General features: G+C 47.6%; 1 protein-coding gene and 1 pseudogene across 1 annotated transcript in view; both read right to left on the bottom strand.

Annotated features, from left to right (window-relative positions):
• Window positions 1-25,331, bottom strand: part of Cda5 (Chitin deacetylase-like 5) — a 345,833-nt gene that overhangs the window by 182,435 nt on the left and 138,067 nt on the right. The gene's annotated exons all lie outside the window — the stretch shown is intronic.
• LOC142589126 (U2 spliceosomal RNA) lies at window positions 1,383-1,500 on the bottom strand (annotated as a pseudogene).

The raw sequence follows: 25,331 nt of genomic DNA, 5'->3' as shown, positions 1-25,331 counted from the left end.
AAGTGACAAGCATTAGTTTTTCCGTTTTTTGACGCGTGAATGGAATCAGCTGGACACCAGTATTAGAAACAGCCCAACCTTGTCTACTTTCTTAACATTAGCCAAATAGGAATTACGTGCTTAACAATCAGGACGTACCTGTGTCACCATTTATTTCTGTGCCATTTTATTTTATGTTATTTTATTTCATTATATTGTGTACATAATCTCAATATACTTACCGACATCTCAAAGGTACCTTACGGATTACTACCTCTTGTGTATACCTCACTTTTATAACTTGTATTACTTGCCATTACACAGTAATATTGTTTATTTATGCAGATTGCTTACCTCTTTTCCTGTTGTAATTATTAAGTGCCACCATTACCCCTTGTTACTCTTAAATTTACTGCCATGTATTATTGTGTGATTAATGCCTACCATTTTGCTCACCTTTGTAAATTGTCTACTTTTTTGGTTACCTCTTGCTTTTCCTTAACATTATTACAATGTATTACGTTATTTTTCTGCCTACTATATAGTTTGACTTTGCTAATTGCCTATCTATTGTGTGTAATCTTAATATGGTGCTAATTATTATTGTTACACCGTAAGATAACTACGTAAATGCCCTACCTCTTATGATCCCTGATGGCATCGACAGCATAAACAAACAAATATCCTAAACTTACCTGTGCCTGTGTGGCTCCAGCTAGTACACCCCCCCCCCCCCCCCACCCCGAGAAGCAAATCGTCTTTTACCAATATGAACCGTGGTCTAGTTAACGCTCTCATCCCCTTGCAACTGTTCTAAAAATCATTCTAGTTCTGGCTGCTTCTTCGAATTCCTCCTGCTTTTGCATTCCCGTGGCTGATTCAGACCTGTCTCCGTATTCTTTTCTGCTCCAGACAAAAATCTTGTCTTGTAGCTGTGAGGAAGATCAGCACGCTGAAAAGCCTCTGAGTGAGTGAAGAAACATTATTGCAGTTCCGGCGAGGACGCGAACTCGTCGCGCACCCGGCCCCCAGCCGGACTCGCTCTCTGCCCGCGCCCTGCCTGGCGGTGCTTCGACTGCTGCTCGACGACCCGGATGAAGCCCCTTTGCACAGCAAATGTTTTCTCCGGTATCTTTGCTCCTCCGCAAGCTTCAACCTCGAACAGCTTCGTGTTCGCCTACACGTTTCGTCGCCTGATTCGTCGTGCGTCCTATTTTAAGCTACATATTTTCAATATTAATATTAACTGCATCCAATTCACTATCTCTGTTTTTGACTATATTTTTGGTAACTCCAGGTTGTAGAATTAAGGCTGTGTCCCAATACAGGACCACTGTATTTTGTCCCCAGTCGTTTCCCCTCTGCACCTCTGTCCCGCAGTGCATTTGTCGTGCTCGTGGGCAAAAATATGGGCCGATCCCGGAGGTTGTGCAATACCGGGCCAACCTGCGGCGAAAGTGAAGCAGGCTTCAAGCATTCCGCCCCAATAATAACAAACAATTATAAATGAAATAAAGCAATCAAGATGCATTGTTTCAAGTTGATAGGATACTGGAATCGTTTGTGAACAGCACATAGACTCACACGCAGAAGGCGCTGCCATATTCGCGAATGACAAGATGTATGTATAACCATACACCCTTGATTCCCAAGAGGACGATGCCACCCACAGTGGGGATGTCTGTGCCGTACAAAGGAAGCACAGAATTGCGATATCCACTGTGTATACATCTCCAGGCGCACTCAAGCGTGATATCGCGAAATTCATGACCACGCACTTGGCATGTGTTAGCCTTGACGACACTAACACTGTAATCGTTGTTGGAGACTTCGATGCGCCCATTTAACAACCAGACAAGAAATGGTTCATTCAGTTTGTGCTAAAAGAGTTCGCTCTGAAGTGTTGCTCGAAGTCATTGAACTACTCAACAATTTGTCCAAGATTCAGTCTAAGGTTGTAACCGACCCAATCAGTGTATATCACAGCACTCACAAAGCTATTTTCACTACCGTTATCGAATGATGAAAACGAATACCTGCGCCCTTGTGTAAGCCTGTGCGATGTGATACAGCTTCGCTGGTCATCGATCTTCAGACAGGTATGACTCCTCAGCTTTTTACCTGATAATTCATTCCATATCGATGCTCTTCAGGTGCACATATTCGTGGTATAGGAAAGTGTTCCACTTTCTTATCGTAAAACCTCGTTAATATTTCGTGAAAACAAGTCGTCTGCAAAAGAGGCCCAACCTAGCTAACCCTGCGCTCACTCGTCGTTGGCAGTCAATGCTAATCGGCACAGGGCACGCTGTTTAACCATTAACCTAGCAATTATTCTCAGTTTTATGCACAACACGGGTACTCAAATGTTAGTGCTGGCATCATTGCTTACTTTCGAAAACCTCGTGCCAGCTCGTATTTAGTGCAGCCACAGACCGCTGCACCGCTTCATTCTACTTTTTCTTAATCCTCACCGCTCTTCTGTGTGCTCGAGCAGGTTTTAAAGCAGACGTCTTTCTTTGGCGCTTTAGCCTGTCTTCGTGGCCGCCGTAACTTCTCGGCCGAAGGCGCGAGTTGCGCGACGCGCTCGTTGCCAAGAGCTGCCTGAGCGCATGCGCTGCCGCGCTTTGTGGCGTCCGAAGGATTACATCCTGTGGTCGGCGATGGCGCTGTGTCACGTTTGTCCGCCAGCTGCGCTGACGCGCTGCAATGCTGGCTGACGGAAAGCGTTCTTCGCTTAGGTCACCTCGAAATGAGCAGTCTTGCTCACCACAGCTTCGCTTAAACCGACATTGTCGTAGGCTAAGTTGTACCTGGCTTCCGTGGAGTCAAAGAAAGCACAGACATGCAGGAACTGGCGTAGCAACAGGGGGGGGGGGGGCGGGGGGCCGTGGGCCCCGGGTGCAAGGGGCCAGAGGGGGGGTGTCATATACGTCTGAAGACACCCGGAAATTGTCGATATCCTCGACTTCCTGGACTAAAACCGGGGGGGGGGGGGGAGGTGACAGAAGACCTATGGGCCCCGGGTGCCAGACGACCTGGCTACGCCACTGTATGCAGGCCATCAGCGTCATTACAGTGCCGTCGGGCCTATTCGAAGCCTCTTCGTGTTGCGTGTCAGTCAGGCCGCCATTGCTATCGTCATGTCATAATTGTCGCTATTCTACCATCGTTGTCGCAACGCTGTCGTCAGGCCGTCTGCTAAAACATGTCGACAATAAGTTCTGGCACCTTCATCTGATACCTTTATGGATGTCAGCAGTATATTTCGTAGATACACAACAGTGTGCTCAATTTAGGTTTGTGTTCAGTATAAATTATTTGCTCACTCTGACTTGCTTGGCTATTGCAACATTTCTTATGCAACAGCGCCAAATGGTCAATTGAGCGAAAAAGCTGGCGTCCGTCGTCTGCAGCAGCGAAACGGCGCCTAAATTCCCATCGGCTGCGATTCCACGTCATGAACGCGGCTCGACGGAACAGGGCGGGTGAAAGGGTACTCCTGCTGCCGAATTAGCGCACCACGCGCTGCGTGAGGGGAGACGGCATATAAAACTCGACAAATCGAAACTAGCCGTTATCCCATACGTGCACGACGTTTCCCACAGAATGAAAAAAGCACCAGGGCGTGCTTGTATTTGTGTTGTATTCTCGACCCCCAAAACACTCGGCTCCTTGTGCAGAAAAGTAAACACCAATCAAACCTCACACCCAGTGCAGTGCAGCAAGAAAGTCGTCTACAAGATCCCCGCCACTTGTGGCAGAACGTATATCAGCAAGACCGGATGGTGTCTCAACGAACGGCTGCGGGAACATGCATACAGCGTTAAACACAAGAATGGAAGCAATCTCGCTAGTTACTGTGCCAATTGCTGGTGCATTTGCTGTGACATAGTTACCAGCGCTAACAAGACTAACGGGAAAAAAAGGTGAGTCAGGACAGAGCGCTAGTCCGTTGGTCTTGTTAGCGCTAGTAACTACGTCACAGCAAATGCATCAACACCAACTAGGCCAACTTTATGCGTGCTGGCAAAGCGATGTCGTGATTTTGTCGGCTTCACTCATGTCAGATGGTACAGTTACTTACACGACTCAACGAGACCATCGATAGAGATGTTTGCTGGAAACAGACACTGGCAAGACTTTTCGCCTCCCAGATAAAGTCGAGCGCTGCAGTGCATTAGGCGCGGGCGTCACCTTCGCCCGAAGCTACAGCCATCTAATCGGTCATGCGGCCACAATGCACACAGACAAAATTTCTGAATTTATATTTTTACGCTACTCTGCTGGTTCAAGCCCGTACTTCAAGACACCAAGGTTCTGCGCTGATATCGAAACAATTGACTTCGTGAAGTTTTTGAAAACTGTATGATAATGCGCAAGAGCCCATTATGCGTCAGCTCCCCTTCACTCGTCCTCATCTACAAAGAACACAGATACCTATTTGATGAATGAATACGTTTATAGTAGTTTTTTACCTTCAGACCCATGCACGAGTGGTATGTTATGAAGGTAATAAGGAAGGTGATGAGGTGTTTCACTTGCTCCGACTTGTCTTCTGTGACCGTTGCGTGTCAGCGTAGTTCAACGAAGAAACGTCTTTCAGCCGCTGACGGTACAGGATACCAAGGTCCGGTGCTGAAGCCTGCATGATGGGACGTCGAAGCGCGGCAGCATACTCGTCTGGTGAAACGCCAATACCCTTCAGAGTGCTAGTGCGGGAAGTGATCTCATCGTAGAAACTTGTAAGCTTGTCGAGGTCTACTGAACTACGAATGGGTCCCATTGAAAGTAGGTGGTCCAGATGGTCATCGACCAGCATGTCATGAAGGGCCGAACCGGTCAGACAGCACCTTAATGGCGACATCGTAGTTGGCCCCGGCGAGGCGGATACCCTGAATTGCCGTCTTAGCTGACCCGGACAGGTGCGTCAGCAGATATTTAAATTTGGCAATCTTGGACAGCGAGTGATTGCTGTGAATGCCTGGTACTTGTCCCTAAAGCCTTGCCAGTTGCGTCGCTTCCCAGAAAAGATCGGAAAGGGCACCTTGGGCCGGGCAAGGCGGTAGAAGGGCGCCGCCGGTGACACTCCGGGTGATGCGGAGGATGCAGCTGGGTGCGGTGGCGAAGCAGGTAGTGCTGTCGAGCTCGCTGTGGATTCGACGGAGACAGGCAGCACTGGTGGACGCGGCTCGGTAGCGATGCTTGATCTGGTAAAGCTGACCTTTTGTTCGTGCTCGAAAGCTGTGGTCAGGTCCGCTTCTAGGTCTGCATCCATGAGCAGCGTATCTTGAATGGCTCGGTCGAACTCGATGAGCTTCGCCTGATTCGCTAAAACGAGCTCGAGGTGCTGGTGCAGCACCCGCGTAGGGGTGGCCTCATCTGTCAGCAGGCCGTGTCAGCATCTGTCAGCACGCCTGGTGTGGAATTGCTCCTTTGGCCGAACACAAATGCCAGACGACAGGGTGGGTTTCGGCAACACAATGAAATATAGAAAACTGCGACGGGGATCAGACCCGCAACCGGACGTCTGACTCGTTCGTCCTCATGGCCGCAACTGGGCGAGCAGCGCCTGTGGCCGCTGCTCGCACTTTCTTCTTTGTTCGTTTACCTCTCCCCCTTTTTTTGTTTCCCTTCCCTATTCCCCGTCCCTTTTCAAGTCATATATTTGCACATGCACTATAAAGCAATCGTTGGCAGTCGGCGCTCGCCCTGTGTTCTTCTTTCTGTCCGGTTTTTAGAGCGGTTCTTCTAAAATCTTTAGATTTATATCGCAGGAGACGTCTAAACAGATTATCACCGCTGCGTGAACAGTGGTGTGCATTCTGGAATGCACAGCAGTTATTACTTGGAATTTGCGATGAGGCATGCATAAATAGCTAACGGACTTGACTCGTGAGATTACAATGGATGCCCGACGAATGTGTTTACTGCTATAGTTCTGATTTCAGTGTCGCCTGTCTGGGAATGAAGAATTAAGTGTCAGCTTTTACCTGACTGTTTTGGCAATTCTTCACTGCGACTGCCACATATAGATGTAGCATCGACAACGCATGATCGCAGCGTTCGCACAAATATCTGGAAAATTCGAGTTCCTTTCATGATGGCGTGGTTGCGTGCAGATATATAATAGTTATCGAGCTTAAAGGGAAGCTGAAACGGTTTTCGATTTCCATTAATTGCTGGGATTTGGAAGAACAGACCTAATAATTTACGGTTCCGAAATTTTTTTCTTCGTTTTATTAAGATAAGAGGCGGAAATCGCTTTCTAAATCACCCCCGCAGACACGCCTCCATCGCTGCCCGGAGCGCCGGGTGAGGTGGTTGGCAGAGGAGAGAACCGGCGAGAGTGACGTCACGCGCGGGGACCGAGCTGCCGGACCGGCGTGCTGGCATGTGTTGGCATGCCTCTTTCCGTCCTGCGCTTTACTGAACGACGCTACGAGAGATTTGCCACCGCCGCCGCCGCTCACGTTTGTTTTCTTTTGCGATTTTCGTAAACTGTTCTTTCCTTCGGTGCTGCGTGAGTGCCTACAGCCAAGGGCGCCCAACATGCTCTCGTTCTGTGCAGCATTCGGCTGCGCAAACACCGGTGGGCGAGACGATGTGGTGTTTCACAGGTTCCCGAAGGACAAGAAGCTTGCAGCGCAGTGCGGTGAGGATAGATAAGTTCGTGCCGACGAAATCAACTGTGCTGTGCTCGGACCATTTCCGCGATAGCCGGATAGCCTTACGACAAATGCGGAAACGCGTTTTTGCTAGCGTTGCTGTACTCCGTTTCATACATCAGGTGCAACGCTGTGGAGGCTTGAGATACTTCTTGTAGTGGCTGCGTTCGCACTTAGAAAAAGTTCGGTGTTTCTTGACCCGATTTTTGAGAAAATTTTTCATATATAAGCTTAGTTCTGAATGAAAAAAAAAAGAATTTACCCATAGAAACAATACGGCTGCTAACACGTTCTTTTAAATTAATTTTCTTTTCGGCATTTCTTAATTGCAGCCCGTCGCGGCAGCTTCACGTGCATGCTCGCGCGAGCAAACGCCGCTGGCACGCTGCGAAGCATAGACGGAAACGCGCGCAGTAATAAATTTTGGTGACCGGACTTCGTGCGTAGCTTCCACAGCGTTGCACCTGAGGTATGAAATGGAGTATAGGCTTGCCTAGTGACATTCGACGTACGCTTGCAGTTATCGTGTTGACCACGCGGCGGTGCTAAAACTGCCTAATATCTTTATGTCAACACTAGCATGGAGCCCGCATACCGATTCTTGATTGAGCCACAATCGCAAAGTCGTCGAACCATAGTATGAATATTGCACATATAATACCTCTGGCCATCTCTGGATGTGTATAATAAGCAACTTCCATGACTGTACCTCGCAGCAGTGCATGTGCGCGCTTTGAAACGCGGCACTTATATTCGCGATCGTGTATCAACACTCAAAAAACCACGGGACTTTAGACAAGCAGCGGCAAGGTGCTTGACATCGCGGACTTGCACCCGTGTTTACAGTCTAATGAGAAGTTAGTGCTTCGGCATTCTTCCAGCAGCCAGTTCCCAGTGACACATTAGCGCATTTTTTCTCCCGTCATTGGAACGTGCAGCTACATGAAAAAAACAACAACATACCCACCAGCTAAGATTTCCAACGCGCGAGAAGGTGCACACATCGCTCTCGCTTTTGGCACACTCAACATCGTCGTTGCCGCCATTGCCGCCATCGTTTTCCGTATTGGCTGTCGGTTCGAACATGTACGGCGAAAATACAAGCTGTCCGAGACAGCGAGATCGTTCCATAATGCTTACAGCTCAGCTATGAAGCCAGAACAGAACAGCGTGCTTACGCTCTGAAACGGCGGCGCCGACCGGCGACTGCCGCGAGTGACGTCACAGCGGCCCCGACCAATCACGGGCAACAGCAGCGTTCGCGCGATACCCTGAGGCGCTGGTGCGCGTTTTCATGAAAAAACAGCCGCTTGCGCTTGTTCACGCCCTTTTTGAACCAGATATTCGTGTTCAGGGGACTCAAAACTGTAGAATGCCGTAGAGAACTCATTTTTTTCGAAAAGCGTTTCAGCTTCCCTTTATTAAAGCATTTTTTTCTTTACAATAGTCTCTCTTATTAACCATTGAAGACTTTCCTGCCGAATGCTGGTTTTATGAAAATGCTTCGTGAACGCATTAGGAACGTGTGTCTGTTTTCGACTGAACTAGCCAAAAAGTGGCGCGAGCTCCACGGAGAGGGACACGCACGACGGGTGCGAGACGACCTTTCGCGAACAACACGAAGTTGAAACGTGGGACCCTGAGATTTTCTAAAAATATCGATCAGTAAAGCCCCTCCAGTACATTTATGAAAAAATTGCCGGTGGTTTATGTCTGGTTAACGCTAGTTGAATTGCGAAAGCAAGAGCTGCATGACTACGTTTTTGGTTAAGCGTTTGGTTTAGCTCTACTGTATAGAAACGACAAGACACACTCTTCAGGTAACGACTAGGTAACGTCTACGCAGTGTCTACTTCCGACGCTCTCGAGAACTCAAAGTGGTCTCTTCCGCAGTTGAAGAGCCACTCCGGGATGTGGCACGACTTCTTCTAGCCGCACCTTCGTTACGTCGCTTCTCGAGTCGTGCGGCGCATTCTTCTAGCGTCTCTTGAACGCGTTGTCTCTTTCTCGCCTCGTTCTGTCGTTGTTGCGTCTGTTTCGCGCTCTCAAAAACGACTAAATACACTGAGGCGAAGCGCGCATGTGTATATATATATATACATATATATATATATATATATATATATATATATATATAATCGAGAAGAGAAGGGGTTAACCGAGGGTCCCGATTTTTATTGTCATATCATAAGAAGCCAACAAAAACTGAACTCAACGACAACACAGGGGAAATTACTTGTGCTTAATAAATGAAACAAAGAAACAATAAATTAATTTAAATTTAAGTGGATGAAAAACAACTTGCCCGCCGGTGGGAACCGAACGCACAACCTTCGCATTTCGCATGCGATGCTCTACCAATTGAGCTACCGCGACGCTGTTTCCCCATCCACTTTCTTGGCTATTTATGTGTGTTATTAGAACCCTGGGAGTGTTAGCCAGTGCCATCACTCACAGACCTTGGCGGCGGACGTGGAACGTCCTTTTTGCCACAGGCGTCACGAGAACGTGATCTTTTTGGGAGAAGACAGCTGGTGAACAAACCCGCACATGCTACCTGAAGGCATCAATGTTGCTGGATTCGAGGCCCTCGTTGTGTAATAAACGAGAAGAGAGGGGGTTACATCTGGTGGGGCAAGCAGCGATGGCAGCGGCGTCGACGGTGGCGCCATCTGTTGGAGCGCGGCGGCGGCGTTGCTAGTCAACCGCGGCTCAAAGTCGTTCGTCGGCCACGGCATATGGCATACGGCATACGGCTTCCTGCAGACGGCATACGGCACGACGAGCCGAAATGGCTCGCTGGCTGGCGTAGTTAAGATCTCGCTTTAAAAGGTTAGACAGCAAGCCCGCAACGTCTGGAGCCTACTGTAGTGACAATGGCTTACCTAAGGAACTTAAAAGCAGGTGCAAGTGAGATCGCCCAAAACTACTAGGGTGTTTCAGATGCGTCTCCCCGTATTCGACACCGAAAAATGTGCAGTTCTTGCGTGTCCGCTTTCGACGCGATGAAAATAATTGCAATTAACCATTTATTAGGCATGTTCCTTATTTGACGGAATGAAAAGCATTCTTTATTTGATTTAAATCATTATTCACACATACTCAACTGCTCGAAATAAAAAGGTGGTACGACTACAATATTTAACATAAAATAAATTGCGCCTATGGCTCTGCCAATAAAGGCGATACTCGTGAGAGGCGTGTGACCCAGTATGCTACCTGAATTGCTAGGCTCTCAGTATGGCCAATGCGCGTTACAATGGAAACGTTGCACCAAGTAGACGCAAAAGGAAACTGTAAAAATTTCAAACATATTTTTAATTATTATAGAAGTGTTAATAGACGTTAGCAGTCCCGTAAGCCCCAAATATAGCCCCAATAACAGCCCCGTTAACAGCCCCGATATACACAATGAACTGCGCCCATACACCTTGGCGTCCTTGGCAGCTGAAACCGGGTCCCACCAAGCATCTTTGGGTGTCTGCGCAGCGCTCACGCTTAGCGCGTTTAGAGCAATAAAATCACAACCCTCCCTCTTTAAATTGCTTCATGTAGACTAAAAGTGAATTTAATTTCATTAAATGGAATTGGAAATTGCGCCCATGTGCAACGTTTCTTATTTGGATAGAAATGTTTAGTGCTGTATACAGCACCATGATTTGTGTTCAGTCACATGGAGTTCAAAGAGCAGATCGGGGGAGTGAACAAACGTGAGTTAATGACATTTTAGTTGAAATCAAGAAAAAGAAATGGGGGGGGGGCATGGCTAGACCATGTTATGAGGAGGGAAGATGACCGATGGTCATTAAAGGGACCCTGAAGCGATTTTGACGATTTTCTACAAACGTACCGAGTCGTTAGAGTAGGTCCTTATGATCATTAATAGACACATCTAAGTGCTCCGCGTAATGCGTGTAATTTATTATAAGGTTTTAAAAGTGCACATTGCTGCCGATCGCAGCACACTGCGAGGCAGAATTTCTAGCCGCCCCTAACCATATGACGCAAAGCACCCATACGACGTCAGTGGGGCGAGCTATCCGATTGGCGGACCAGGGTGCGTGATCGATAATTTTTCCAACTTTATGGTAAACAAATGATGTTCGTAATAGTTGGAATGTTAGTTAATTTGTTTTTATCAAAATAATGTAACATAAAGGGAATGTACAAGAACAATTTTTCACTACACTTAAGCACTTCCGGCACACAGCAAGTGTCGTCGGCTTGTGTTACAACGTGCTCCGTCTTCGACGAGAGCGCCGCCGTCAGTGTCGGTCTGCCTTTTCGCGAGCGCTATGAATCGACTTTGTTGCGTTGTGGACTGCAAACGTAGCGACTGGCAATATGTCAAGCTGCGACATCGTGCCCCTCTGCACGCCAGTGGACGAGCGGACTGGCTGCAGCGCATCGAACTGCCGCTATCCTATCGGCGCCAGGATTCGCGCGATTGGGGCCGTCACTTTACACCGGAAGATTACTACGCAATAGCGTTTCGCGAGTCCGCTATTAGGGTAAAGGCAAGCGCAAAGGGGACAGGACTTGGCCGTGTCCCTTTGCGTATCGTTTCATGGGATGAACAGAAGCGCAAATGTGTATGGTCTACACGGTGCAGCCACCTGGTGGCAGAGAGCTCAACCACACACAGTAGCAGTAACAAAATACATTCTTCCTTGCTGCTGGTGTAAATTTTTCGCAGGAGTGTAATCATTAACACGTTGTTTTTGTAAATGTTTAAAATGTTTTACACTTGATTAGAGCAATATTAGCTCTTCCTTTGGCTGGTTAAGCTCTGCGCCAACGGGTGGCTGGACCGTGGAGACTGATCAGGCAGTTCACGTACGTCTACGCTTCATCAGATCCTTCATCAGCTTGAGTTTATGCTTCCACCGTTCCGTCGAAACGTTTCGGTAGTGTGTGGTCAACGGAATACCAGACTAGTTCGGCGCTGCGACAGAATGCTCGCAACGCACGCTGCTTCGTAGCTCTCGCTTGGAGTCGACGGCCAAGCGGCTAGCGGAGAAGTTTCGCGTGGGCACGGGCGGGCTCCAAAACAACCGGAAGTGGACGATGTGACATCACATCGTGAAGCAGGACCAGTGAAGGCGGAGCTTGGCCCCGCTTGCTCGGCGAACGAGTTGAGGAGGAAAAGCGTGGCTAGGAAGGAGGGCAACTTGTAATCGCTTGTAGTTTCATTAATACGTAACGCTTCACTTACATTGTGGTGCGAATGTTCTACTTAAGCTGTACCCTACGCATCTACAAAATTTGTGCGAACCGTTTCAGGGGCTCTTTAAGGGTTACGGACTGGATTCCAAGAAAAGGAACGCGTATCATGGGGCGGCAGGAAGTTAGGTGGGGGGATGAGATTAAGAAGTTTGCAGGGACAACATGGCCAGAATTAGCACGTGACCGAGGTAGTTGGAGAAGTATGGCAGAGGCCTTTGCCCTGCAGTGGGCGTAGCCAGGATGATGATGATTTTGATGATGATGAGATGGAGTTCTAAATATGTTTGCATAGCGTGGGCACACCGGACAAGCCGACCTCTCTGTAAATAATTTTTTATCTCCTCTGCATAAAGTCGCCAGGATCACGCCGTCACCGCGTTTGATGCGAGGGGTGGTCTTTTTCGCCGTTTTCAAGAGGATTTTCTGTGTGACCACGCCGCGGCCATGCTGAGCTTAGCGCTCTAGGCCTGATTTGGCCGGTGAGCTTCGCGTGGGGCCGATCCACCACGCCACGATGGCTATGGCCATGCAAATTACCACGGAAGGGGAAGATATCTCCACCGTTGGACTTAGTAATGGCGGCCGATCAACTACGGCGATAAACAAGCGCAAGTCAGCTAGCCCGGACGCGCCCGAGCAAGGCGACAGAGCCTCGTCCGCACCACGTGTCGGATACAGAGGTCCTGCTCCAGCGAACGTGAAGAAACGTATCAATATCGCTTCCAGGTTGCCACGGTTGCCGAGGGAGCACGTTGGAATCATAGTTCTCCCCCGCAGAGGCCTGGACATCAGGAACGTGGGCGATCTTAGGGTCGCACAAGACCTCACCGCCGCCGGCAACGTGCAGGAGACGGACGTCACGGAGGACATCATATGTCCAAACATTATGCAAAACATCATGGCAGCGAGCACCCCCTCGAGCCGCAACGCCATGGCGTACGCTGGGGTGAAGGCCAAGCCAATTACGATGTGAGTGCTTATTTCGCCGGCCCCAGAACTCGCGCAATGGGGTCATACGTGGCGTCGATCCCGCAATAGAGTATGAGGAGTTACAGCGCCTCGTAATTCAGCTGAAAAACCCCAGCGCTCTCGACGTGAGGCGAATTAAGAAGACAAGCACCGTCGTCATTCTTTTCGACGGCCTTAAAGTGCCTGAATATGTTAAATGTGGCTTAAGTCTCGTAAAGTGCTTGCTCTACCGCAGACAGACCGATATCTTTTACGCCTGCAGTAGGCTCGGCCATCGAGCTGTCTGTCCGGGACCCGTAAACGTTATCTGCCGCGAGTGTGGCAAGACCAACCCCTACAATAACCACGAATGCTCTCGCAAATGCAACCTCTGCGGAGGGCCTCACATTACTGCGGACAAGACCCGTAAGCAACGTTATCAAATGCCCGTCGTAGTCCGTCAATGCCGTAAGGAGCGACACAAGCAAGAGCAAGCATCCCAGCTGATGCACGAAGTCAGCCCCCAGCGGACATACGTCACGGAGCTGTTCACGGGATCGCGGCGGTGCCGGAAATGGATCCAAAGGACGCTCGACAGCGCGCTCGTCCTCAAGCAGCGCAAGGCTTCGAGGACTATATCCGGCTGCAGGGGGCGGTTTCGCTCTCGCTCTCGCACCGTGAGACCTCCTGCTGTACGGTTCCATGTGCCACCAAGCAACAGCAGCCAGAGCACCAGCTGGGCTGATCGAACCAGTGATCACCTCCACCACCACCGAGAAAGGTAATGGTGGGGGGAGGGTGTATTTCCAGAGGACGATAGGATCGCACAACTAGAAAAAGAAAACGCATTACTGAGACAGGCTCTCGAACAGCTTAGGTCCGAGGTCGCAGCACTTAAGAGAGGCGATCGAAGACGCCAGTCAGCCTGAGGAGCCACGCCCCTATGCCCCTATTGTCGAGGTTTCCATGGAAGTTCTGGTAGCAGAGTCGGTGACTAGCGGTCAGTGCAAAAGGAGAGCACTCTCTCAGACGGGCGGGCAGCCGAAGGGCGCCCTTTCCGGTCGAATCAAGAAATTTCAAAGCGCGACTGACAGCCAGTTTGAAAAGATCGAGAAGGCGATGGGCGAAATGCGAGTCGTCTTAGACTAACTCGTGGAAGCTATTCAAGCCCTCGTGGCCAGGTGCGACAAGATGAACACGGCAGTGCCGAACTGGCGCATGTTTTAAGGGCAGCAGGAAGGCGTTAGCAATAACCCTCAACATGGCGGTCCAACAAAATAACATTGAACTTTGTCAATGGAACTGTAGGGGCTTCCTCTGTAAAAATGAGGTCCTGTGTCAGTTTGTTCGATCCGCATCGAAGAAGCCCCAAGCTATTTTCTTTCAGTGAATTCTAACGGAAAAGATGTCGGTATCTGGTTACAAAGCTCATACTTGTCAGGGCGGAGGGAAAAGAGGCGCTAGCACCCTGGCAGCAAATCATCTCACTTTCATAGTACACGACATTGGTTGCGAATATTACGCGGTTGAGCAATGGCTCGCTGAACTCGTCCCCGGAAAGTATCTCAAAAACAGCACCTTCGTTCTTAACACGTACAGGTCGCCCAGCGACCATAAGCAGAAATTCACAAATATCATAAGGCAGTCGGTAGGGCTAAGTCATGTCCGCTCTTAGTGGCAGGAGACTTCAACGTCCCGCACCAAGCGCGGGGCTACCCCCAGGCCATACCACAACCGTCTGCTCCTGACGAATCCGGCGTTTCCGACTAGGATTGGAAATTCATGTACGAGGAACACTACTCCCGACTTGTGTTTCGTCAGGGGCTTCAATTCAGTCTCCTGGACTAATCTCAGTGAGAATCTCCGTAGTAATTATAACATTCGGGCCACAACTCTGGAGGTCGGATGTAAGGCTCCCCGGGAATTCGTAGTCACTGACTGAGACGCCTTTAGAAAAATCCGGATAAAGCGCTCCCAGCGTGAGCAGCAGGGCACGTAGCTAACTTGTAACAATGGACTCAACAGGCCTGGAAAGATATTAAGGAGGCGAACGAGAAGGTCCAGACTGAGCTCGAAGTCCAAAGGATGGATAGTCCGCTGGCGCACCTTCTCCACGCAAATGAATGGCTAATCAATAGGTGGAAAAAACAAAAGCACAATTGACGGCTTAGAAAAAAGATTGCGGAGGTTAACAGAGCCATAGAGGGGCGCTGTCGGTTACTAAGCAAGCAGCAGTTGGACGACGAATTCAGCTCCGTAGATGGACAAATTAGGGTGGGTGCTAAGTGGAATCTTCTCAAGCACCTGCTTGACGAAACGAGTGCCAGGTCCAACCAGAGTGAAAAAAAGAGGCCATTAGAAAAGAAGACGCGCCGAAAATCATGGATAAGCTGGCTTGCAGGTATCTCCCGCTGGACATGGCAGGGTCGAACGATTACCTAACGTACAGGGGCAGATCGGGCCCCGAGCTGGACGCTGCTTTCAAAGCCTACGAGGTTAGGGAGCACTTAGAATGTCTGAATGCCACCACTGTGCCGGGGACCGGGCATTCCAAAAATAAGGCCCTCAGGAACTTAGAAGACGACTGCATTGACTGGTTAACAAAAGAAATCAACAAGACCGGGCAGACGGGCGAAGTTTTCCGGGGCTGGAAAGAAGGCCTCGTAATAGTAATCCCCAAGCCCGGCAACGCTCCGAACTTTTCCAATTTCAAACCGATTTCCCTCATGTTTTGTGTCGGAAATGTAGTGGAGCACGTAATTCACATTCGCATAGCCAAGCAGGTTGAACCGAACGGTCTCCTGCCCTATAACATGGTTGGTTTCAGACCAGGCCTTTTGACGCAAGACGCAATGAAACTCATCAAGGCTCAGATCATAGACAACAACACGATGGACCTGCGGGGCACCCTCTGGCTCGACTTGGAGAAGGCCTTCGATAACATAGCGCACAGACACATTCTAGAATCCATCTCAGATCTGAACCTAGGCCTGGGCTGTCACGGCTACGTCAGGTCGCTCCTGGAGGGTCGCAAAGCTACGTTAAAGGTCGGAGACCACAAATCGAAAGGGTACTCGCTCTGGTTCAGAGGGACGCCTCAGGGGGCCGTGACCTAAAGCCCTTATTGTTCAATCTAGCCATCAGGCAACTGTCGGTAACCCTTTCGGAGATCGAGATAGGTCACCAGACAATATACGCCGATGACGTTACCATTTGGCGTATTGGAGGCAGCGAAGGGGAGGTGGAATCGAGTTTACAGGAGGTGGTTGACTGAAGCGAAATGTCCCTCGAGGGCACGGGGCTAAGGTGCTCGACAAAAAAGTCGGAGCTACTTCTCTACACACAGGTCAGAAAAGGTCCCAGACCCAGGGGGTGGCAGCCACTGGACGATGTTAACATCAAGCTTCACACCAAGAGTGGTGCCAACATGCCTAGTGTAGATATTCTACGGGCACTCTGAATGTTTATCGAGTCTAGCGGAGGCAACATTACCAGGCTCAAGAAAATCACGACCAAGACGGAGTGCATGATCGTCCTGATCAGTAGAGTCACAAACAAAAGAAGAGGTCTGAAGTAGCATAATCCTCCCAGACTCTTCCACGTATCCCTCACGAGCCACATCATCTACGTGGCTGCAATGCACAAGTGGTACACGTCCGAAAAGAAAAAGTTGGATACGCTAATCGGTAAGAGCATCAAGAAAGTGCTGTGAGTTCCGATAAATGCCAACACAGAACGCCTTCTGCAGCTGGGTGTACATAACACACGCGGCGAAATCACCGAAGCTCAGCAAACGGCTCAAATATCACGTCTCTCAACCCCCCGCGGGGATGGACAATCTCGCGGTCTTTGTAGTCCTCTGCAGTGCAGTAGAGGGACGTAAACGTGCAATTTCGGATCACCTAAGTAACAACATCATGGTTGCTCCTTTTCCCCAAATTGTACATCTGCGACAAATGCGGACAGACGCAGAGCTCGGGCTGTGACACTGCTCCGGAAGATCATGGAATCGCCTGACACTGTCAGCTTCGTTGACGCCGCTCAGCATGGGAGCATATCGAGCTTCGTCGCAACGGCATTCGATCATGAAGGACAGGTCACTTGCGCGGCCTCCATCAGAGGCTCCACCCCGGCTACGGCGGAAGCAGGCAGCGATTACTTTGGCATTTCTAGATGAAGACAGAATTCAAATCTTCACTGACTTAAGAGTGGTGGTCAGGGCATTCGCCTCTGGTTCCATCACCGAAGAAACACATAGAACCATCGACGGTAGAGTAATACGTCCATATATTATTACGTGGTGTCCGGCGCATCTCGACTCCCAGCTAGATTTCACCCCCTAACGCCAACGACGTCGCACACGTCCAAGTGCGTGCCCTAACCCACCGCGCGGACGCGAATGCGAGTCGAGGTCTTGTAGAACCTAGGCTTGTCGCATTCCGCGACATTCTTTCCACCTTTACCGAGCTAACTAAGCACTACTACTATGGCAGGACAGTCTACTCTCCCCCCCCCCCCCACGGTGAACTAAACAGACCACAAGCTATCACACTGCGCATGCTTCAGAGAGGATCGTATCAAAACTTGACTTTATTTCACTCGATCAATCCAGACGCCTTTAGCCCGGATTGCCCGAGCTGTGCACAGAGAAATGATTTAAAACACAGGCTCTGGTAATGCTCCGCGTTACAGAGACGCCCGCATAGCTGTACCGCCGAAGAGTGGAGCTCTTTACGTCAAGTATGCGCTGTCCAGAGAGCCCACGATGCGGCGATGAGCCTTGGCCTTCTCGTCCTCACATGGGAGCGGCACGCGGCTTCATCACCTCCCTTAGAAAGGGGGCATCGGAGCCTCTCAGGACTATCAATAAAGTTCCTTGTCTGTCTGTTCTGCATAGTACATCGCGGTTGTAGCATCCACGCGCCGCTAGTGCGAGTCTTTTAAGCATAGCCAGCCGTAGTTCTTCACTTTAAAAATTATGAAAAAATTTGCGCTCGTATGATCTGCTCTTCGTGTATGAGTCAGTTTAGCGATGGTTTCTTTCCCCACCACGTAACCTTGGATTTCGGACTTTGGATGTTTTGAGGCACGGGGACATTGCCATCGGGAAACGCATTCTACCTGCCCATGATACTGCAGTACCCTTTCGGTTGTTCGCCTTTCAGAGCATCGCTGGGGCAGCGAACCAAAATACTTGGCTGTCCCTGACAGGCTCAGCATCTCCAGAGATGACGAATGCGGCTCCTAATTTCCACTTGTAACGCCACTGTCGTTGTTGTGGTTCCGCACAGGATTTTGCAAACCCGGGCATCGTCATGAGACACAAGGATCAGTGTACACGTGAAGCAGTGGAGGCTACCATGTCCAGAAGCAAGCACAGTTGTGTATGTGAGTCAACCGTCTATCTGCTTAACGTAGGGTGAATATGTATGCTTGAATAATACATAACGATGTGTGTAAATACATATGCATGTAAATATGTAACTATGCATTATTTTAACAAAACAAAATACAGTATTTCCGACAGAAAGCTGGCGAAAAAACTACTCGTAGCAGCTTGACAAGCCCCTAATACCCGTAAAACCGAAGCAGCTGAAGGAGATAGTTTTGGAGCTAAGCTGTTAGGCCTCTAGCTGGTCGGGATATTTCGCGGCTGCCTGCTGACACAAAAAATGTAGGCCGATGCTGGAGACAGTGCAAAAACGCAGTAAGCACAGAGTGTGCTGCTCCTCCAAGAGGCATCGCATGACGCCATCAGGTGGCGTCAGCACTTGACGATGACGTTAAGTGCTTTGTGGGATATTCTGGAAGGGGAATGCTTAGGTAACGATTGTCTACAGCTTTTGAGAGAGCTTTACCTAGAAAATACCGTTTGCGTTGAATGGGAAGGGCTGAGGAGCGAGGAGAAAGTTCATATCAACAAGGGACTAAGGCAGGGGTGCCCATTATCCCCGCTGCTGTTTATGATGTATGCGGTGAGGATGGAGAGGGCGCTTGAAGGAAGTAATATCGGGTTTAATCTCTCATACAAACAGGCGGGCACAGTAATAGAGCAGCAACTCCCAGGTTTATTTTATGCGGACGACATTGTGTTGCTAGCTAACAAGCAAAGTGATTTGCAACGTCTGGCTAATATCTGTGGACAGGAAGGAAACAATTTAGGTTTGAAATTTAGTGTTAGAAAATCAGGTGTTATGGTATTCAGTGAAAACAGTGAAGAGACAGTGGAGATACAGGGCCATGAAATACCTCGGGTAACAATGAATATATAGAAAGACAGGAAAAAACTATAACAGTAAAGGGGAAGAGAAATGCAGCCGTAATGGAAGCAGAGAGCGCTATGGGGATAAAATAGGTACGAGGTCCTCCGAGGTATGTGGAAAGGTGTAATGGTTCCTGGACTTACTTTTGGAAATGCGGTTGTTTGCTTTATATAAGGGTTACAATCAGAACTCGACGTGAACCAAAGGTCATTTGGTCGCCTCGCACTGGGCGTTCACGGGAAGACTACAAATGAAGATGTGCAGGGTGATATGGGCTGGACTAGTTTTGAAGTGAGGGAAACTCGCAGAACGGCTGAGGAATATGGAAGAAAGTAAATGGGCTGGGAGAGTGTTCAGGTATCTGTACAGGAAAAGCATTGATTCACAGCGGACGAAAAGAGCTAGGAAACTTACCAGCAAGTATGCGGCCTGTAGGGTGGGCAACACAGCAATAAAGAAGGTCAAGCGGAAAGTCAGAGAGGCTGAATTAACCTCATGGGTGGCGGCAATGGAAAAGAAACCTGCCATGAGCAACTACTTAAGAGGAAAAAACGAAATCAGGAAAGAAACCATTTATGATAACTCAAAGGGAAGCTCATTACTATTCGAAGCGAGATCGGGATGCCTTAGAAAACGCACCTATAAAGCGAGATATAAGAAGGAAGAAGAAGCATGTGCTTGCTGCGGTAAGGCGAGGGAAACGACGGAGCATGTTTTATTAGAATATGAAGACGTCTACCCAGCGGTCGTTTTAGGCACCACTGGCCTCCTTGAAGCCCTTGGGTTCAGCGGGAGCAGTGTTAAAGCAAACATGTCCGCAATAGACATTAGTAAGAGGCGATTGAAGGATTGGTGGAAGAAAAGTAGGGAAACGACAAAAGACGGAGACGTACAAAAAGCACAGTTCGCAATACGGGATCAGAAAATTTGTGCGTGGTAGTTCATAGTGTTTTTTTCATTGTTTAACCTAGGTAGGTTATTAGGCAGTACAGTAGCAAGAGCTTGGTGGCGCAACCCACCGCCCCGTTCCAAAGGGGGCGCTCATAACATCCATCCATCCATCCATCCATCCATCCATCCATCCATCCATCCATCCATCCATCCATCCATCCATCCATCCATCCGACGTTATCATGTGATGTCACGTTTGACTTGATGACTATCGTCACGTGAAAATGCCGTTATCGCGTAACATAACGTTTGACTTGGTCGCGTCATCACGTAACGTTTTACATGATGCAATCAAGTAATGTCAACACGTCAAGCGTGACGTCAACACTGGCCACATGGTTTTTGTACCATCGGATGTTAACACCGGATTGTTTGCTCATGGATCATGTTGTGCTTTCGCATTTATAAACAATAGCCCCCTTAGGAGTTGTGGTGGCGGTTTCCAGAGCTTCGCTGGACATCCACTTTTGCAGAGCCTGGATGGCGAGCCGATATTTTCTAATTGCTTACAATTCAAGCACAATAGTATACCATACATAAATATCACAGAGAAGAAAGGGGGTTAACCAAGGAGCTGGATATATTTCTATATATCGATATATACCCGAAATATATCTCTTTCTAGTGTCAGTGTTTGTCGGCTTTTTATGATATAAATATCACAGATGAGACCAAGCAAAGCAGCATGCACAAAGAAAGAAGAAAAAAGCACATATCAAGGTACTTTCTAACCTTAGAAAATAGCACGCAACTCACGTACGAGAGAAAGAAAACAAATCAGAAGGAGACGAATATAAATTTAATTAACAAGAAGATGATTTAGCAACCGAGGTAGCGTGGAACGCAGCTTTTGCGGCCCGTAGTTAGTGCGCAATTTTTGGCACGTGCCAATACTCTGGCTTTCTCTTATTCTAGGGCGCTTCGTGTTGCTTCAAGTTAGCCATATAAGTAATGTAGTTATACCTCTTTTCAGCTGCTTTTTATACGCAAGCACTAAACGATACCTTAAAAGGGCATTCACTTTCTGTGTCTCAAGTTGATGAAATAAAGATGCTGAATCGAGGTCATAAAGTTTGTTACAAATAGCGCAAGAGCCTTCTTTTGCAGAATATACAATCTGTTGATATTAGTTTCAGAAGTATACTCCGCACAAGACAGCAAGAATTTATATGGCTCAGAAAAGAATTCTCTATTAAGTATTTAACAGAATGAGAAAGGTAGTTTAAGGAATGAAGGATACCAGCGATTTGTGAAAGTCTACTAGCAAGAAAATCTATGTGGCTATTCTTGTTCTCATTACGATAACGAAAGACTCCTAAAGATGGTGTTTCGTTCATCTGTTGTTGCTAATTTAGTTGGTTCGTTTGTCCGTTTTCTTTTTTCGTGCGTACCGTTGTTAATGTGTAAATGTTTTTTTTTTATAATTTAGTAATTAGGAGATGTTGTCGCCTTTAGTTGGCGCCGGATACTGCTTTTCACACAGCGATTTAAGAAAAGAAGAAATCATAACAAAAATAGCGAAATCTTAACACCACAAATTCTGGTAACTTAAGCACACTAATGTCCCACTATAACTGAAAGTCATCTCCAAATAATAAAAACGCAAACTCCAGTCACGTAAGTAGACTAATGCCGCAGGGAAACTGAAAGTCAACTCAGAAACAAAGCAACACAAAGTCCAGTCACATATGTGCACTGAAGTAAGCAAAAAGTGCGGTCACATAGCTAGTCTAAAATAAGGGCACATGAGAAATCACAGATTACATTCTTATGAAGTTACAAAAAACCAGGCACTGAATTGGCCAAAGTCGAGTAAAGGCAGAACATAGAATGCGCTATAACATTTAAAAGCTCCACTCAATACTTTCGAGAATATTGCTCGCTTCTAGAAATCGTGAACAGCCAGTAATGATCGTCTTTGCAATGAGTGTGTTTGCCAAGGACCTAAGCTTTTCCTGAGGCTGAAGGGCTTGCCATCTAATGCCACTAATTCAAGTGCCAAGCGTTGTCTGTGTGTGTCGTGTCGCTGACATTCTAGCCGAAGATGTGCGTCTTCATCAGCAAGGTCGCAAGTGCATTCCACACTATTAGATCTCGAAATTTTATGTAGAAAGAGGTTTGTGCACATGATACCGAGCCGTAGATGGCGAACCAGCGTTTTAAAGGCTCTAATTGTATTTATAGTGGACGGGAAATTAAATTGAAATGATGGGTCAGTGTGAAATACATCTGCAGATTTCGAGTTCTCATCAAACCAGGTTACTTTGCAACCACGGGCTGATATCTGTCTTAGTATGCGGCGCGATTCGCCTTGTGTTAGAGGGAGGCCATGCGTGGCGTTATTAACATGCGCTTTTCCAACTGCCTTATCTGCTGCAACGTTCCCAAGGATATTGCAGTAGCCAGGTATCCACTGGAACATTACTGTGCGATTTTGTTCACTTGCTTTTGTGAGTTCCTTAAGTATCTCCTTATGTACGTCATGTTTTGCGAATTGCTGATGTCACTATTAAGTGGAGGCAAGCTACCTGCGAGTCGCAAAGGATGACCCATTGTTCCCCTATCTTTTATTGAATTTATGTAGCGTAACAAAGACAATATTGCAAAAAGCTCTGCTGTTTTTGATGACGTCGTGTGAGATAGTTTAAACGTTTGTAGTTGCTTCCATTCTGTAATGACAAAGGCAGCTGTAGAAGAATTTATTTAGCAAGAACCATTTGTATACGCTTGAATATAGTCAGGGTATCAAAAGCATATTTGGTATAACGCCAGTTGTTGTGCCGCTAGCATAACCATTTCTCGTTTGCGAATATTTCCCTCAACTGAAATTTCAATTTTTGGAGCTATGAGTCACCACGGAAAGTAAGAGATGTCTGAGAACGAAAATTCGTGATGTGGTAGTACATCTTTGTGCACCTAAACCACCTAATTGATGTTCGCCCTGTCTCTCTCAATTAGTGCACTTGTTAGAGGATTCCTCTTGTGCTGCACTGAGACGCGAAAGCAGTGTAGGGAAGTTTCAACCGTCCTCATAATAGGAAATGGAGAATGACGTGCCTCTGCAATTATTAAGGAACTTGAGGTTGCTCGAGGAATGCCTAAGCCTACTCTAAGGCTCCTAGCTACTAATCATTGGAGTCTTTCTTCAGTTCAACGGGAGATGCCATGCAGAACGCTGAAGAATATGCTCTTTTGCTTTATAAGCGCATTATGTACTTTTAGTAAGAATGAAACGGACCCTCCCCATGCTATGCCTGCGACGCAGCGAAGAACATTTATTAATAAGTTTATTTGTTCTTCGAGGGTTTTAATGTCAGAATTACAAGAAAGTTATAACCCCCAGAAATTTTTGTTGTTTCGTTATGTCTAAAGGTTGTCCTTGAAGGCACAGCTGAAGATCATATAGGTATCCTCTGGTGAAAGGCAACACAGCCTTCTTACTGTAAAACAGTCCTATTCCTGTTTCCTTTAAGAATTTGTACACAGTATTTAGGCTATCCTGCAAAATTGATTAAACAAGGCTGGTACTTGAACTAGAGGCCCAAATATATCCGCATATATAGTGTAGTCCAGGTGGGAATCTCCGCGGTAAATCCGCCATCACACAATTAAAGACAAACTTAAGGCATTACCTTACGGGACTCCTTGTAAAATATTATGAGAGGAACTTTTTTCTTCGCTTGTTTGAATAAATATTGACCTGCCTTTCATGAAATTGGATTTCCACCGTAGCACCCTTCCAGAGACTCCCAGTTCTAGCAGGCCACATTGTATATGATCATGGAGGACTGTGTCGAAGGCTTGTTTAATGTCTAAAAAAACGCTATTGTGACATTATCCCTAGCTCGTTCGTGTTCAGCATACGTAACGATATCCAAACTTGTACCCATGGTGAATCGCCGGCTTCTAAATCCTGTCATGTGACTGAGAAGTGCTTCTGTTTGCTCACACCACCATTGTAGCCTAGTGTCAATAATTTTCTCCATTACCTTGCATAAACAGCTCGTCAGACTCTCAGGACAAAAAGATTCAAGAGAAGGAGGTATTTTGTCAGGCTTCAATACTGGTATCACCCGTGCCGTTTTTCGAGAGTCAGGGACAGACTCATTTTTACACAAGTCATTGAGTAATTCCAAAGCGTCAATCGACCATTAGGTCCAATGTTTTGCAACATGCCGTATGTAATGGATACTGGACCTGTAGCAGTTTTTGTCTTACGAGACGCACGCGCACATTTTAGCTCCAAAATAAAGAATCCGTAGTTAATATTATTTGGGGTTTTACGTGGCAAAACCACTTTCTGATTATGAGGCACGCCGTAGTGGAGGACTCCAGAAATTTTGATCACCTGGGGTTCATTAACGTGCACCTAAATCTAAGCACACGGGTGTTTTCGCATTTCGCCCCCATCGAAATGCGGCCGCCGTGGCCGGGATTCGATCCCGCGACCTCGCGTTCAGCAGCCCAACACCATAGCCACTGAGCAACCACGGCGGGTAGATCCGTAGTTCAATTATATATGTTGCGACTGAAGACATGCAAGAACCTTTTGTTTTGCCATTTCAACCAAACAATAAAACTCAGCAATAGTAGTAGATACGCTTGTTCTAGTTATAAGTTTGCAGAATTCCTCAGCAATCGCTAATTCTGAAGTATCCTTGGCTACTGCGAGAGCACAAAATGGTTGTGGTCGAACAACAGGGCTGCTTAATGCACGAATTTGTCATCCATACTCGTGGACCTGGTGTCAGGGGAGATAACGTATCGCAAAATTCACACCATCTTCTTTTATAACTCCGCATGGATGAGTGGATTGGCTGCAAATTTTTATATGCTTCTATTTTTCCACTATGGCGATAAACTCTTTCTGCTCTTCTTCTGACAGTTCTCAAATGTTCTTATTCTCCATCAACTGATGCGTACTCGACAGGAATGGACACCTGTTTGGAACACATTTTCATTGTTTCTTGTATCGCTGATGTTAATTTTTCTACGTCAGCTTCAGAATCCACTCGACTGGACAAGTGTTGACGAAAGAGTTGCCAGTTTGTTACATCTACGTATCTTCGTTTCGCAGTACTTTTTAAACACGGATGTGATTTAAGAATTGGGAAGTGATCGTTTCAGCGTGTTTCTGCGTCTGTTGTCCACCTAGTGACGGCAACAAGATCATTAGAGCACAGTGTTACCTATATGCAACTGACGTAACGATATACCGGCATAAATGTGACAGATACATCATTCAATACTGACAGATTGTATATTTCCGCGGCGCATTGAATGATATTCCCACGGA

Source organism: Dermacentor variabilis, chromosome 7, assembly GCF_050947875.1.
Source record: "Dermacentor variabilis isolate Ectoservices chromosome 7, ASM5094787v1, whole genome shotgun sequence".
Taxonomy (NCBI): Eukaryota; Metazoa; Arthropoda; class Arachnida; order Ixodida; family Ixodidae; genus Dermacentor; species Dermacentor variabilis.
This window is presented reverse-complemented; position numbering and strand designations above follow the sequence as displayed.